This window comes from Lithobates pipiens, unplaced genomic scaffold (assembly GCF_037356315.1).
Source record: "Lithobates pipiens isolate NorthernLeopardFrog02 unplaced genomic scaffold, aLitPip1_a1.2 Scaffold_25, whole genome shotgun sequence".
Classification (NCBI taxonomy): domain Eukaryota; kingdom Metazoa; phylum Chordata; class Amphibia; order Anura; family Ranidae; genus Lithobates; species Lithobates pipiens.
Window position 1 is genome coordinate 13,703,316 of NW_027507787.1, and position 16,794 is coordinate 13,720,109.

The 16,794-nt window shown below is 41.8% G+C and overlaps 1 protein-coding gene and 2 long non-coding RNA genes across 4 annotated transcripts in view; 2 read left to right on the top strand and 1 right to left on the bottom strand.

Moving 5' to 3' along the window:
• The window catches only part of ANK3 (ankyrin 3), a 906,473-nt gene that overhangs the window by 265,624 nt on the left and 624,055 nt on the right, over positions 1-16,794 (top strand). The gene's annotated exons all lie outside the window — the stretch shown is intronic.
• On the bottom strand, positions 14,142-14,530 carry LOC143929858 (uncharacterized). The gene is made up of 2 exons (XR_013262608.1): positions 14,432-14,530; positions 14,142-14,309 (listed from the first exon to the last, which is right to left on the bottom strand). It is a non-coding gene; the product is annotated as an uncharacterized LOC143929858 (long non-coding RNA).
• On the top strand, positions 14,695-15,083 carry LOC143929859 (uncharacterized). The gene is made up of 2 exons (XR_013262609.1): positions 14,695-14,793; positions 14,916-15,083. It is a non-coding gene; the product is annotated as an uncharacterized LOC143929859 (long non-coding RNA).

Below are 16,794 nucleotides of genomic sequence, written 5' to 3' on the forward strand. Positions count from 1 at the left end.
CCCCCTCCCCAGAAACAACAGACCCCCAGCAGCAAGGACAGATTTCCCTGCAGCCAGCATCACTAGATCCCTCCCAGCAACAACTGATCTCCAGCAACAGAAGACCCACCTCCAGCAACAGTAGATCCCACGCCAGTAACAATAGACATCATTAGCAAAAATAGACACCCCTGTCCCACAAAAATAGATCCCCCTCCAGCAATAATAGACCCCCCCAGCAGCAATGGATCGCTCACAACAAAATACCCCCTCCCCCCAGAAACAACAGACCCCCAGCAGAAACAACAGATTTCCCTGCAGCCAGCATTGCTAGATCCCTCCCAGCAACAATTGATCCCCAGTAACATAAGACCCACCTCCAGCAACAGTAGATTCCACACCAGCAACAATAGACCTCCTTAGCAAAAATAGACTACTTCCAGCAACAATAGATTCCCCCAGCAACTAGCATCAATAGACCCTCTTGCCATTACATACATTCAGTGCTGGAGGTGCCGGAACTGTGTTCCCCCGCGTTCCTGCTGAAAAAAAGCCCTGCTTCTGGGCTTGAAAAAGACAGGGATCCAATGCTTGTTTAAGATTCTTCTGAGTTTTTTCAGTGCTCCAGCTACATATGGAATGACTATATTACTCAGTGTGTCCTGCTTCTTCCCTCTGTTAGATGGTCCTGTGTTTTTCCTTGACCTTGTGGATGCTTTATGTTCTAACAACAATTCACAGCTTTAGCTGTGTAAATCGAAGGATTAACACCTATGAAGCCTTCCTGACACCAATGGTGGGATTATATAACTAGAACAAGGTTCTGCAAATTTCACACTTCCCATCCTGTTCTTAGACAATAACATCTGCCTTTCCTTTTTTTTTTTTTTTTTAATTTTATTCTTTATTTTACGGAGAAAAAGAAAAAAAATAATATATTAATATTACTATTACATCATACATATTCCAAGACAATAGGTGTACCATAATAGATGTAGGCTTTCCAAACCTAATTATACTTCACAAACAGACTCAAACTGGACCTATTGTTACTACATCAATGAACCTCAATAATTTTAATTTTTTATCATAAAAAACCCAAACCATATTCTTTAAGGTGTCTGTGAGGTCTGTGTTGATAAAAATACTGGAGCATTTTTCAGATAATTATTGAACTAAAGAAATGGCTTGGATAAGTGAAGAAATGCCATCAACATTACAAAACAAGTCCAATGCACTGTGGCTATTTTTTTCAATGACCTGGATAAATGAAAACCTACACAGACAGTTTGTAGGATGGAAGGTCAGACTTCACTGGCTGCCTGCTTGCTCCAGATTAGCTCTAGGTTGTAAAGTGAGGATCAAGATGAAAGCCCTACAGCCTGCAAAGTTGGCTATGGCAGTTACCATATTTTTATCCCAGTTGGCTCCCCTTAAAGTGATTGTAAGGGTTATTTTTTTTTTTTTAAATAACAAACATATACTTACCTCCATTGTGCAGCTAGTTTTGCACAGAGTGGCCCCAGATCTGCTATTCTGGGGTCCCCTAGCAGCTCTCGTGGATCCTCCCCTCACCAGATAGCCCCCTGAAAGAAGTGTGTCCATAGAGGCCGAAGGTAGGACCCGGCCCCACCCCCCGGCGCCCGCATCATTGGATTTGATTGACAGCAGCGGGTGCCAATGGCTGCGCTACTATCAATCTATCCAATCAAGAGCTGAGAACCCCGGGCAGAGAGACAGCGCGCCCCAATGGGTCAAGTTCCAGGGCTGAGGTAAGCAAAACGGGGGGGCTGGGGGGCCAGTCACTGCCAGGTATAGGATTCATTAAGGTGAAAAAACATGTCATTTTACAACCCCTTTAAGCATGAGATGCAAGGAAGCTATTGAAAGTATAGTTTTATATACAAAATCAAATTGTAAATGTAAACCTGGATCATACGGTAAAGCATTTTTTATGATGCTTACAGGAGAACTAATCTCTGCCTGTACTTACCTCTGCTCCATTGATGTGGTGTTGATCTCTTCTCCCAGTCTTCTTCTGGGTTTATGGTCTTCAGCCATCTTGATTGGCCAGCATGGGATGATATAGCTCCCACACATGTTAATTCATCCTGGCACCCTACATGTGCAGCTCAGTGTAGTTTGTAAAGTAGATTGTGTGGCATAAGGTTAAAATCATGGATGTCCAACCTTCGGCCCACAGCAGCTTTGAATGCAGCCCAACACTAAATCAGAAAAATCGACTTAAAAATTGTGCTTACACATACACTTGGGGAACACATGCGGCCAAAAAAAAAGTTTGACAGTGTCTCTTTACTGGACTTTTATAAGTTTTATCCTCCCAAAGAAAATATCCCACTCTTCACAATCGCACCTTATTCATGTCATCAGTTTTCAGTAGCACCTATATTTGTGAGCAACTACTTTCATGGATGACGCACACGAAGGGCAAAATTAGAACCAAAATACCTGAAGGGCACCTTGAGAATTCATTTAGAATTGCTACTACAACTATTGAACCAGATATTGATGTGTTAGTTTTTTCAAACACAGGGTTTGATTTACTAAAGGCAAATATAGTGTGCACTGCAAGTACACTTGCTCCAGAGCTTAGTATATGAGGTAAAGTTTCACTTTACAAATAATACTTAATCACATGCAAGGAAAATAAAAAACAGCATTTTTGTTTTTAAACGATTGCATGGTAGAATCCAGCAGAGCTTCCCCTCATTTCAGAGCTTCCCCTCAGATCTAGAGCAAATGCACTTAAAGTGCACTTTCAGTGCACAGTATACGGGCATACCCCACTTTTAAGTACACAATGGGGTTTATTTACTAAAGCTGGAAAGTGTAAAATCAGGCACATTTCTACATAGAAACCAATGAGCTTCTAACCCCAGCTTGTTCAATTAAGCTTTGGTAATAAAACCTGGAAGCTCATTGGTTTCTTTCAGAAGTGAGTCTGATTTTGCACTTTCCAGCTTTAGTAAACACCATTGCGTACGTAAAAGTGGGGTATGCCTGTATTTTTAGTAAGTCAACCTCACAGTGTCAAATATAACACTCGTTTTATGGGGCTCTCTTTCACTTTTATAATAAAAAACATTTTAACAAAAATATTTGTTACTCAGATAGGTACATTATCTTTATCAGTGATTATTAACTTGTGATCTGCCTGACTTTTTCTGCTCATCAGCTATCCTTATTGTTAGTGTATTTTATGTGTGGCCCAAGACCATTCCTCTTCTTCTTTGGGGCTCAGGAAGGTCAAACGGTTGGTCACCCCATGTTAAAAGCCTTTACTGCGGAAGGGACAAAGTATATATCTTCTGTGATAAGAAAAACTTTGTTGCTTGCAATTCTTTGTTTTCAGACAACTCCACATTAAAGTGGTTGTATACTCAAAAATTTAACTTTCTAGTAATATTTTCCTCCAATCATCCCCAATCGATTTGCAGTAATAATTTTTTTCCTACCTGCTTCCTTCCTGTACTATCGCTGTATTTGCGAGTAGTGAGGTCAACGAGCATGCGCAGTAATAGCTCAGAAATCCGGCAGCCCAAGTACCGGGCCGGAAAGATTCTTGTTTATGTCGGGGCTGCGTCATTTCCTGTTGTAGACGTCAGCCCCGACATCCCGCGATCATTGCTCATCTTTTTTTTCTAACAGAGGAAACGAAAATGAGGCTTGGATATTGTGCCCGTAATGCGCACGCGCAGGATTACAGAGCGCAGCGCGAACTGTGGGCGGAAATGATAATAGGAGAAAACAAGGAAGACCCACAAATGAGATGGCGCTGAGTTAGTGCTAGAAAAACGATATTGAAACAACTCGGAATATAAAGTAAGAAGAACATTTTAGATAAAACCGTCTAGATAAATAGATTTAAATCGTCTCGCTAATTAGAAATATGGTCTTTGTTTAAAACATATAGTAGGGCTTACTACCGCTTTAATGCTAAAAAGCAAGACATCTTTAAAGTGGAGTTCCACCCAAAAATGGAATTTCTGCTTTTCGGAATCCCTCCGCCTCCTCCAACGTCACATTTGATACCTTTCAGAGGGGAGCAGATACCTGTCTAATCCAGGTATTTACTCCCACTTCCGGGCATAGATAGCCTCAGTATCCGCGGATATCTACGCCATGTCCAGCACCTCCTCGGTCCCCCCCCCGCTGTCTTCTAGGAGACACAAAGGTCCGAAAAGACTGCAGGGACCAATGGGATCGCGCAGCGTGACTCACGCATGCGCAGTAGGGAACCAGACTGTGAAGCCGCAAGGTTTCACTTCCTGATTCCCTACTAAAGATGACGGCGCCTCTACCCGAGAGCTGAGGGACAGATCGGCTTTGCGTGCCAACATCGCAGGTGCCCTGGACAGGTAAGTGTCCATTATTTGTAGCTGCTGACAAAAAAAAAACTTAATTCCGCTTTAAGAAGTACCAACATAAAAATGTATTTATGCAGTTGTTTACTGGATTGTTTTTGGTAGAGTAATACTATACATTTTGTATGGTAAGGCAAAGTGCCACTGGAAAAGTGCAGTAACGATTGCAACTGATATCTGTTTGTTTTGACACTATAAGGGGATGAAACTTGGATACTGCTGGTTATGGGACATTGGGATAGAATCTGGGACATTGGGATAGAATCTGGGACAATGGGATAGAATCTAGGACAGTGGGATAGAATCTGGGACAGTGGGATAGAATCCGGGACAGTGGGATAGCACTCAGAATCTGGTGCAGCTGTGTATGGTAGCCAATCGGCTTCGAACTTCAGCTGATTTAATTAAGCTTTGGCAATAAAACCTGGAAGCTGATTGGTTTCTATGCAGAGCTGCAATTGATTTTGCACACTTCAGTTTTAATATACAACCCCCAGTGTTTTACTTTTTACAACTTTAGAAAATAAGCCCTCATGTTTATTCGTGAAATTTCTATTTAGATTCAAGACCAAATGGTCAACCAGTGTTTATAGTTTTGGTTATGTTGATTTGGGACCCCTCTGTATTGTCCTGTTCTCTGTGCATTTAGTGTCCTGACCCAAGGTACAAATTCACACTCTAATGCCGCGTACACACGACCAGACTTTTCAACATCAAAAGTCCGATGGAATGATTCTGGCAGACCATTCGATTGCGTGTGGGCTGCAGCGGACTTTTGATTTGCAAAAGTCTGACAGACTTTAGAAATGGAACATGTTTCAAATTTTTCCACCAGAACTCCGCCGGACCCAGTTCCTACCGAGAAATCCGCTCGTGTGTATGCTAGTCCGACGGACAAAAACTGACGCTAGGGCAGCTATTGGCTACTGGCTATGAACTTCCTTATTCTAGTCCAGCCGTACGTCATCACGGACTTTGGTGTGATTGTGTGTGGCCAAGTCCGTTCATTCGGAAAGTCCGTCAGAACTCTGTCAGAACTCTGTCGAAAGTCTGTTGGACCTAAGTCCGGTCATGTGTACGCGGCATAAAGAGACTGTAGCTCTCACTGATATATGCATATACCAGTACTCATTAGTATTGCTCTTAAAATTGATGCAATGCAGGCACTGTGTCTAATGCTGGCCGTTCATGCAGCAAATGTTTGTAAAATATCAGGCCACAGTACAGACCCCTGTTCATTAAAGAGGAAGTAAACCCTGATGGGTTTACTTCCTCTTTTTTTCCCTGCAAAGGTAAAGCATAATGGACTACTATGCATCGCATAGTAGCTCATTATGTGTCACTTACCTGACACAGGAGCCAGCGAAGTCGCCGCTGTCCCCTGTAGTCCGCCGCATCCATCTTGCTGGTGGCGTCTCGCAGCTCCGACGAATGACAGCTGTGAAGCCGCGATGACGTCACTCCCGCGCATGCGCACGGGAGTCGCGTCTCGCAGCTCCGCCGCTGCCATTCGGCGAAGCCGCGATTACGTCACTCCCGCGCATGCGCACGGGAGTCGACAAATTAGGCAAATCCATTCTTGGACTTGCCGCATTTAGTGCGCCTGCGCGCCGCTGTCTACAGCGCATGCGCCGTAGACAGCGGTGCCCATTTTCGGGCAAATATCTCCTAAACCATATAGGTTTAGGAGATATTGCTTGGACCTACAGGTAAGCCTTAATCTAGGCTTACCTGTAGGTCAAAGTGGTCTGAAAGGGTTTACTTCCTCTTTAACCACTTCCCACCCGGCCAATGCACATATACGGCCAGGTGGGAGCCGCCTACTCCTGATATGACGTTCAGGAACGTCATTCAGGAGTAGCGGGATCGCGCGCGCGCGCGCCCGCGCAGCGGCGCGATCCCGATGCGCCCGTGTCACCCGGACACGGCGCATCTCAGATCGGCAGGAGGGCTCTGTGATTGGCCCTCCTGATCACATGACGGCCGTGTCCAATCACGGCCGTCATGTGATGTAAACAAACAGCCGGTTGCTAGGCAATCGGCTCCTCCTCTCCTCACACAGAAGTCATCGCTGTGGAGAGGAGAGCAGATCGCTGCAGCCGGCTGCTGATCAGTGAGTATGGGCTGCTTTTTACAGCTTTTTACTCACTGATCACCAGTCTAGTGTACACAGTAAACACACCACACAGTAAACACATCACACAGTATAAACACAATGTCCCCACACATGTCCCCAAAACATACATGTCCCCAAATAATAAAAACACATGTCCCTAATAATAAAAACATGTCCCCCACATATGTCCCACTAAAATCACATGTCCCAATGATTATCTGCACACATATGTACGTGATCACCTGCACACATATGTACATGATCATTTGCGTACATATGTCCGTGATCACACAAACCAATTATTATACACTTAACGGATTTTTTTTTACCAAAAACATGTAGCAGAATACATTTTGGCTTAAATTTATGACAAAATTTGATTTTATTGGATTTTTATTGAAGTAGAAAAAAGAAAATAGTTTTTTTTTTCCAAATTTCCGCTTTTTTGCGCTTATATCGCAAAAAATAAAAAACGGAGTCGTGAATAAATACCACCAAAATAAAGCTCTATTTGTGCGAACAAAATGATAAAAATTTCATTTGGGTACAGTGTAGCATGACCGCGCAATTGTCACTGAAAGCGCTAGAGCGCTGAAAGCTGAAAATTGGGCTGGGAAGGAAGGGGGCGAAAGTGCCCTGTATTGAAGTGGTTAATGTGAACATAATTGCATGCAAGAGATCTCCCCAGTACTGCTTTAATCTAGTAATGTATGGTCACATTTTAAAGTAGAACTATAGGCAAAACTTTTCCATTTTGGATAGAGCAACAGAGGATTATAACCCTTATCAATTTATTCTTTGACAACTGTGTCCCATTAGGGAGATATACTTTCACATCCTGTTCCATAGCCAAAACAGGAAGCGAGAGATAATCCTTGTAAATTAAGGGAATTCCTTGGGGGCCCCCAGGTCACCCATTGGAAAAGTCCCCTTCTATTACTGTTCTGGGGACAATTTAAAATGTGGGATTTTTTTTACTTTCACTTTCAATGACAATGGTAAACGGGACAAATAGAGAGAGTGAATCGCCTTAACATGGGAACAGAGAGCAATAAAAACCTAATAGATGTTCTAATCCATCTCTACTATGTCCAAAACAAAAAAAAAAAAAAAAGATTTGCCTTTAGTTATACTTTAACCACTTCAATACCAGGCACTTATACACCTTCCTGCCCACACCAATTTTGAGCTTTCAGTGCTGTCGCACTTTGAATGACAATTGCGCGGTCATGCTACACTGTACCCAAACTAAATTTTTATCATTTTGTTCCCACAAATAGAGCTTTCTTTTGGTGGTATTTGATCGCCTCTGGGATTTTTATTTTCTGCTAAACAAATAAAAAAAGACAGATAATCTTGAAAATCTTTTTGTTTCAGTTACAAAACTTTGTAAATAAGTACGTTTTCTCCTTCACTGATGGGCACTGACGGGGCTGCAGTGACGGGCACTGATTAGGTGGAACTGATGGGCACCGATGAGGTGGCACCAATGAAGTGGCACTGATAGGCGGCACTAATAGGTGGCACTGATATGTGACACAGACACTGATAGGTGGCAAAAATAGGCACTGATAGGTGGCACGGACTGTCATGGATAGGTGGCATGGATTGGCATGGATGGGCAGCATGGATAGGTGGCACGGATGGGCATGGATAGGTGGCACGGATGGGCATGGATAGGTGGCACGGATGGGCGGCACGGATGGGCATGGATGGGCGGCACAGATGGGCATGGATGGGCACTGATAGGCGGCTAGGATGGGCACTGATAGGCGGCATGGATGGGCACTGATAGGCGGCATTGTAATTTAAAGTTTTGTAGGGATGGATGCCAATCAGTGCCAAACAATAATGCATGCCAATCAGTGATACCCATTGTGTGCACTGATTGGCATCCATTATGGGCACTGATTGGCATTCATTATGGGCACTGGCTGGCATCCCTGGTGGTCTAGGGGGCATACCTGGTGCTGGGCATCTCCTGGTGGTCTGGTGGTGTCCCTGGTGGTCCAGTGTGGGCATCCTCGGGGGGGGGGGCTGTGCTGATAATCAATCAGCACAGACCCCCCGTCAGAGGAGCAGCCGATCGGCTCTCCTCTACTCATGTCTGACAGACGCGAGTGAGGAAAAGCCGATCACTGGCTCTTCCTATTTACACTGTGATAAGCCGTGATTGGACACGGCTGATCATGTGGTAAAGAGTCTCCGTGGGAGACTCTTTACCAAGATCATAGTTGCAGGGTGTCAGACTGGCACCCCGCAAAACAACGATCACCGCGATGCGCGCCCCCGGGGCTTAATATCCTGATCACGTCATATGACATCCGGTCAGGATATTACAACCACTTTGCCACCGTCATTTTGCTATATGGCGGGCGGCAAGTGGTTACATTTCCTGCATTGTATACAGTGATACACAATATAAAGTACTTTCTTTATGTGCAAGGCCACCTTGACATCTTAGGTGCCTCCAGTGCACACAAAACAAAGAATTGTTAGTATGTTGTGACGCTTGAGTCCAATGGTAGAATAAGAAGCCTTTGTACCCTTCACCCAGGAGCACAACATGCAGACTGTCCCAGATGCCACATGAAGACAGTTCTCATGTTCTACCAAACAGAAGACTTAGCTCATGGCATTAGTTTTCACAATAGCATGTTGACTACTTCTCCATTGTGTTTTGTGACTCAAGGCTTTAATCTCCTACTATAGTGGAAAAAAAGAAGGGTTTGTTGGAATATTTGTGTTCAGTCACTCCATTGTTCTTTTTCCACATGGAAACTCAATGATGCTTTCACCATGCACGTATTGTTTAATTTTGGTGCACAAATTATAAGAAAAAGTTGGAGCTTGGCAATCATTTTATTGCATTGGACAGATTTCATAGTCATGTAGAAAATCTACCAGGCTTTGGCCACATTCATGAAGATATTTTTGAAGTATACAATCAATTACGCAAAAATATGTTGGCGTTAAAGCATAACTCCACTTTTGTTGAGAAAAAACATTCCCCTGGGTGCTCTACAATGGATTTAAAAAAGTCTACTCTCCCTTGTTAAAATTTCAGGTTTCTGACCTGACTAACTTCTGACTAACTTTTTCCATCTTTTAAAGTGACCTGTAAATTGTACAACTCAATTGAAAAATAAACTTAAATCTTTTAGGGGGAAGGAAGTAAAAATAAAAAAATAAAATAATGTGGTTGCATAAGTGTGCACACCCTCTTATAAAAGTGGGGCTGTAGCTGTATTCAGAATTAAGCAATCACATTCAAACTCATGTGAAATAGGAGTCAGTACACACTTGCCATCATTTAAAGTGCCTCTGATTAATCCCAAATAAACTTTAGCTGTTCTAGTAGTTCTTTCCTGACATTTTCTTAGTCGCATCCTACAGCAAATGCCATGGTCCGTAGAGAACTCCCAAAGCATCAGAGGGATCTCATTGTTAAATGGTATAAGTCAGGAGAAGTGTACAAAAGAATTTCCAAGGCATTAGATATACCATGGAACACAGTGATGACCATCGTCATCAAGTGGATAAAATATGTCACAACAGTGACATTACAAGAACTGGACGTACCTCCAAAATTGATGAAAAGACAAGAAGAATACTGGTCAGGGAGGCTGCCAGGACAACAATCTCCCATATTCTTTATATATCTTGGCTGATGTGCTTATGGGGATATTTTTCCTGCATAGTATTTATGAATGAAATTGTTTTTACATGGTTACATAGTTAGTAAGGTTGAATAAAGACACCAGTCCATCCAGTTCAACCTGAGTGAGTGTCTACAATTGTCCCAATCCCTGTACATTGTACACTCACATTGGTCCCTACCCTCAAGAAGTCCTCAATCCAAGATTCCCATTCATATAGTAGGGCCAATTTTGGACAGAAGCCAATTAACCTACCTGCATGTCTTTGGAGTGTGGGAGGAAACCCATGCAGACACAGGGAGAACATGCAAACTCCAGGCAGGTAGTGTTGTGGTTGGGATTTGAACCAGCAACCCTTTTTACTGCTAGGTGAGAGTTCTAACCACTACACCACTGTGCCGCCCTTTATTGGCTTATAACACGTGCTGGCATATAACACGCACCCCAAGTTTAGGAGGGAATTTTAAGGAAAAACCTTTTAGGAGGGAAGTTTAAGGAAAAAAAACTTACATTTAAATGCCCATCAATGCAGCCTTATCAGTGTCCATCTGCAGTCTTGTCCATCATTGCAGCTTGCCCAGTGTCCATCTGCAGCCTTGACCATCATTGCACCCTTGCCCAGTGTCCATCTGCAGCTTTGCCCAGTGTCTTTGCAGCATTGCCCAGTGTGAATACTGCATTGCCCAGTGTGAATACTGCATTGCCCATTGTCTTTGCAGCCTTGTCCAGTCTCTTTGCAGCTTTGCCAGCCTCATTGCAGGCTAATTATTTTAAATTGGCACCAATCTCCACGGACTGTGAGCGGAGAGGAGCGTGCGCCGCTGACATACACAAAGCCGAGTATACTTGGCTAGGCTCGGCTCTTCTCGCAATCCTGCCCAGTCCCTGCGTTATGTCCATCATAGGGCGGGACTGGGCATGACTGTGAGAGGAGCCGAACCTAGCCGAGTACACTTTCGGTGGCGCTCGCTCCTCCGCTCACAATCAGCAGGGGATCAGCGTATAACATGCACCCACGATTTTCCCCTGATTTTAAGGGGGAAAAGGTGCGTGTTATACGCTGATAAATATGGTAGTTTATATATATATATATATATATATATATATATATATATATATATATATATATATATATATATATATATATATCGGTTGACAAAAACAAATGTTACATAAAACGAAAAATACTGATTGTACTACATAAAATTATGAATATTAATTGAAACACTGCTAAGGGGAGTGTTGTATTTTTTAAATGACACAGAAATGATATACTTCTCTGTAGAATCAATAACCTTGTAAAAATGACAATTAGACAGAACGTCTGTATTTCACAAATTCAACAGTTTCTATACTGCAGGTAAGTAAGTCGTTAACAATGTGAAATAAAATTAGACCTTTGTTATGTCAATAGAATGGAAACTATAAAATGAAAAATTGAAGCTTAGAGAAAAATCTACAAGGCGGTAACTGGTTTGAGAGAAATAATGTTGAACTGTATAATACTCAATAAATCAATATTTAAGAGAACACAAATGAATATCAGGTAAAATCAATACGACATGATTACCCTTCCCAATATGGCTACTGGTCTGAACTGCTGGTTACCAGAATTTTCAGAATGGCCGCCGTGGCTTTCAAGATGGTTACTTTTTTAAACAGGAATTACTTCTTGCGACCTCAGAGTTTCAAAGCATAAGGGGTCAAGGAATCTTCATGAATGTAGAGATATGAGTTGATGAATGGAGTGTGTGTGTCTGCGTGTCTGATTGAATTTCCTTCCATGGCATCTATCCTGATCCTTAGTACCATGTTGGACAATAGGCTCATAAACATTATATTAAGCTCATCCCAAAAGATATGACCTCTTTTCCATTGGTTGAAACAATCTATTGATTAACTTTTGTGGATTTAGGTAATATCACTTCCAACCACTAGGCATGTCTGAGGGCAGAAATACGTGTTCTGAAATATCTGTTAAATAATATGTTTTATATATATATATATTCAGGGACTCTGGTAACCAGTGCAATGTACAAGAAAACCAGCATAATATTATTTAAGCATAATTTTAATCATCAATGTCACATAAAATGATGGTATATGGATTAATGCATTACTCTTGTAGATCCTATGAATACTTATTTATGTAGGGAAAGACACATGCTATGTGGATATTATATAGATGTGGTCACGATATATGTCATTCGTAACAATGATTGGTATCTTTAAAACAATTCTTAGTTCTAATTTGTTCTAACTGTATCTGTGACCTGGAATATATTATACAATTTGAATGACTTATAATCCATATATATTTTGCAATACCACTGGGTAGACAGAACTCAAATGTCTCCCTGAAGTGTTTGAAATTAACTTTGGCCAGTCTCAATGAATACTTATGCCGCATACACACGATCGGAATTCTCGTCAGAAAAAGCTCTGATGGTTTTCCTGACGGAATTCCAATGGAATTCCGCTCAAGCTGTCTTGCGTACACATGGTCCCACCAAATTCCGATCGTTTAGAATGCGGTGACGTACAACACATATGAACACATATGAAGGGACCAGAAAAAGGAAGTTCAATAGCCAGTAGCCAATAGCTTCCGTTTCATAATTAAATCTAAGCATGCGTGATTTTTGGCGTGTCGGAATTGCATACACACAAAACGGAATTTCGGATAGGTTTTACAGTCGGGAAAATTGAGAACATGCTATCAATTTTTGGATGACGGAAATCTGGACAGCAAAATTCTGATGGAGCATACATACAGTCGCATTTTCTGATGAAAAGCTCTCATCGGTCTTTTTCTGGCCGGAATTCCGATCGTGTGTACGCGGCATTAGAGTCTTAACAATAGGTTCCGTTAGAGATGTGTCATTTCTCTTTGAGAACAATCCATTTAAGTACATGTGTCAACTATTATTGCGGCATCAGTTCTCTTTATCTACCCACCCAAAACATGTAAATAGCTTTGTATTCTGCTTCACAATTAGTTTGTTTGTATTATTTAGTATAAGTTATCCATTGAAAGTTGGGAAATAAATTAAGTCATGGTGACGCTTATTTCACCTCCTATACCTGAGGCTCATGACCTAAAATTTTTAAAAGATATTATGTCTTTCTTCGCAAAGGGTCTAACAGGGCTATGGGTTAGACTGACAAGACGGAAGCCTTTTCTTACGAAAAAAACAAAACATCCAAGCTCAGCTAAATTGTGCAAAAACACATCTGAAGTCTCCCAAAAGCATGTGGGAAAATGTGTTATGGCCTATATAAAAACGTTTTCGCCATAATTCCAAAATATATGTTTGGCACAAAAACAACACTGCACATCGCCAAAAGAACACCATACCCACTGTAAAGCATGGTGGTGGCAGCATCATGCTTTGGGGCTGTTTTTCTTCACCTGGAAGAGGGGCCTTAGTCAAGGTAGAGGGAATTATGAACAGTTCCAAATACCAGTCAATACTGACACAAAACCTTCAGCCTTCTGCTAGAAAGGCGAACATGAAGAGGGAGTTCATCTTTCAGAATGACAAGGACCCAAAGCATACATCCAAATCAACAAAGAAATGGTTTCACCAGGAGAAGTTTTGGAGGGGCCCAGCAAGAGCCCAGACCTGAATCAGATTAAAAATCTGTGCTGTGGTCTGAAGAGGGCTGTGCACAGAAGATGCCCTCACAATCTGACAGATTTGGAGTGTTTTTGCAAAGAAGAGTGGGCAAATATTGCCAAGTCAAGATGTGCCATCCTGATAGACTCATACCCAAAAATACTATGTGTGCTGTAATAAAATGTGCTTCAACAAAGTATTAGTTTAAGGGTGAAATTATATGTGTCTCATTGGAATAATTTTGATGGTTCAACCTCAAGCAACACCTAACAAAGATGGCACCTCATCCCTGAAAGTTTGAAACATGAATCAAAGGACAGGAAGGGAAATTAGGGATTTTTGCGGTGCTAATTAACAAAATACAATTAATTGAAGTACAAAGTCAGTAGTACAAAAATTTATTAAGTTTGAGCTTAAAATCAGTAGCAATATATGCTTAAAAGATTCAGAATAATGCAATACAGTGGTTGTTCTCGTCAAGCACACATAGTCCCGACATGTTTCGCATTAGATTGCTTCTTCAGGGGATGTGTGAAAGTTTGAACAAGATCTAAACCGAAAATACAAAGTACAAAATAATAATGAGGTATGTCACAACATTCGTAAATGCAGAAATAGAGGGGAAGGGGAAAGGGGGAGGGGAAACAACAAACACACACACATCAAACCAACCTTTAACCACTACGTTGGTGGTAAAGTAGTGGGATTGTCCACCTCGGGGGTTAACCACAGCAGTGCTGAATCGCAGGGGGCTAAAAAGCCAACCCAAGAAAACTGATAAAAAAAAGGAATATATAGTATGACCAAATTTGAAATTTCGGGATGATTTAAAGTTCTTTGAGTACCTTGAAATTAAGCTAGGTACTCAAAGAACTTTAAATCATCCCGAAATTTCAAATTTGGTCATACTATATATTCCTTTTTTTTATCAGTTTTCTTGGGTTGGCTTTTTAGCCCCCTGCGATTCAGCACTGCTGTGGTTAACCCCCGAGGTGGACAATCCCACTACTTTACCACCAACGTAGTGGTTAAAGGTTGGTTTGATGTGTGTGTGTTTGTTGTTTCCCCTCCCCCTTTCCCCTTCCCCTCTATTTCTGCATTTACGAATGTTGTGACATACCTCATTATTATTTTGTACTTTGTATTTTCGGTTTAGATCTTGTTCAAACTTTCACACATCCCCTGAAGAAGCAATCTAATGCGAAACATGTCGGGACTATGTGTGCTTGACGAGAACAACCACTGTATTGCATTATTCTGAATCTTTTAAGCATATATTGCTACTGATTTTAAGCTCAAACTTAATAAATTTTTGTACTACTGACTTTGTACTTCAATTAATTGTATTTTGTTAATTAGCACCGCAAAAATCCCTAATTTCCCTTCCTGTCCTTTGATATATGTGTCTCATATTTTCACATCACAGAAACCTGACAAATTTTTACAGGGGTGTGTAGACTTTTTATTTCCGCTGTATGTATATTGCAAGGATTTTAACAAACTGTTGCAGATTCCTGAAGAAATCGCTGTTTGTTCCTCTGTGCCCCTGTGATGAATGAGTCTAATGGGAGTGGTTTCCTAATTATCAACCAGCTGCTGCAGAATCAGGGCTCTAATGAGGAAAGTTGCAGATTCTGCAGTCCTTTATAAGTGATTTCATATTGGGAGTATTTTAGCAAAAATTTTATTTTTGTTGCGGGGATGCCAAAAATCTGACTTGTATCTTAGTGTAGACTTTTGGGAAAATCAGTGAGCCAATCACACAAGCAGGAAATTATTATGTTTCTGGAGGGCGTTCTGTACAGAACACCTCCAGATAGCCATATTGCATTGCACTACAGTTACAGAAAATGACAGTGCTGCAGATTAAGAAGGAAAGGTAATTTTTAATAACATTCAATTACAACATGACTTGTATCGCAATTGCATATGCTATATATATATATATATATTTTTTTATTTGCTATTTTTTTCCCCATGAAAGTGGAATTACCCTTTAAGGTAACTATAGAGGACAAAACAGCTGAACCAGGAGACAATCTAATGTCTAGGGAGCATTAGCAGATACTGCTGACGAAAGCTTGTCGGGAGAAGAAGTACAGGCTGGAAAACCTTGTCTAATCAAGATTGCTCCTCTCTCCTTTCCTTTCCACCGTAAGCTGATGCAAACTGTTGTACAGTGTAACAGTTCATGTTTAGGTTTTTGATTGTAATTAAAGAGGGATTCCACCTAAAAAAAAAATATTAAAAGCCAGCAGCTATAAATACTACAGCTGCTGACTTTTAATAAATGGACACTCACCTGTCCCGGGTTCCAGCAATGCCAGCAGCCGAGGCCGATCGATCGCTCGGCTCTCGGCTGCTGCCGTCACCATTCTAGGTGAGGCAATCAGGAAGTGAAGCGAATTGGCTTCACTTCCCGGTTCCCTACTGCGCACGCGCGAGTCGCGCAGCGCAATAGGAATTGTCCGCGCTGTCACTGGGACCCGTGTGTGTCCCAGCAGACAGCGCGGCAGGACAGGAAATTACATAGACTCCCATGGGAGTCTATGCCCGGAAGTGGGTGTAAATACCTGTCTTTGACAGGTATCTCCACCCCCCTCCCCCCTGTAAGGTGCCAATTGTGACACCGGAGGGGGGGAGGGTTCCGATCAGCGGAAGTTCCACTTTAGGGTGGAACCCTGCTTTAACATTTAGATGAATTTTCTTGCTTAATTCCTATAGGAGAGCACTATTTACCATTAGTTTACATTTCATGTTTAGGGAAGCACTGGGGAAGCACAACATTTCATGTTTAGGGAAGCAATTTCTAAGGTACCTACACTTGTTCAGAGCATGCCTGCATGTCCTCCTTCTTTCTAAGGTCTATGGCAACTCTTTAGGCAATCATACAATCTTGTTGTGAGACCAAAATTGGAGACCAAACTTTTATTGAGCTGGAAATCTTTGTGTGGAGAAGAGAAGATGAATAGCGATAAGCCAGTGCTTTGTGGTTTACTTCATAGGCAGTAATGAGTAGTTGGCTAACCTGCACT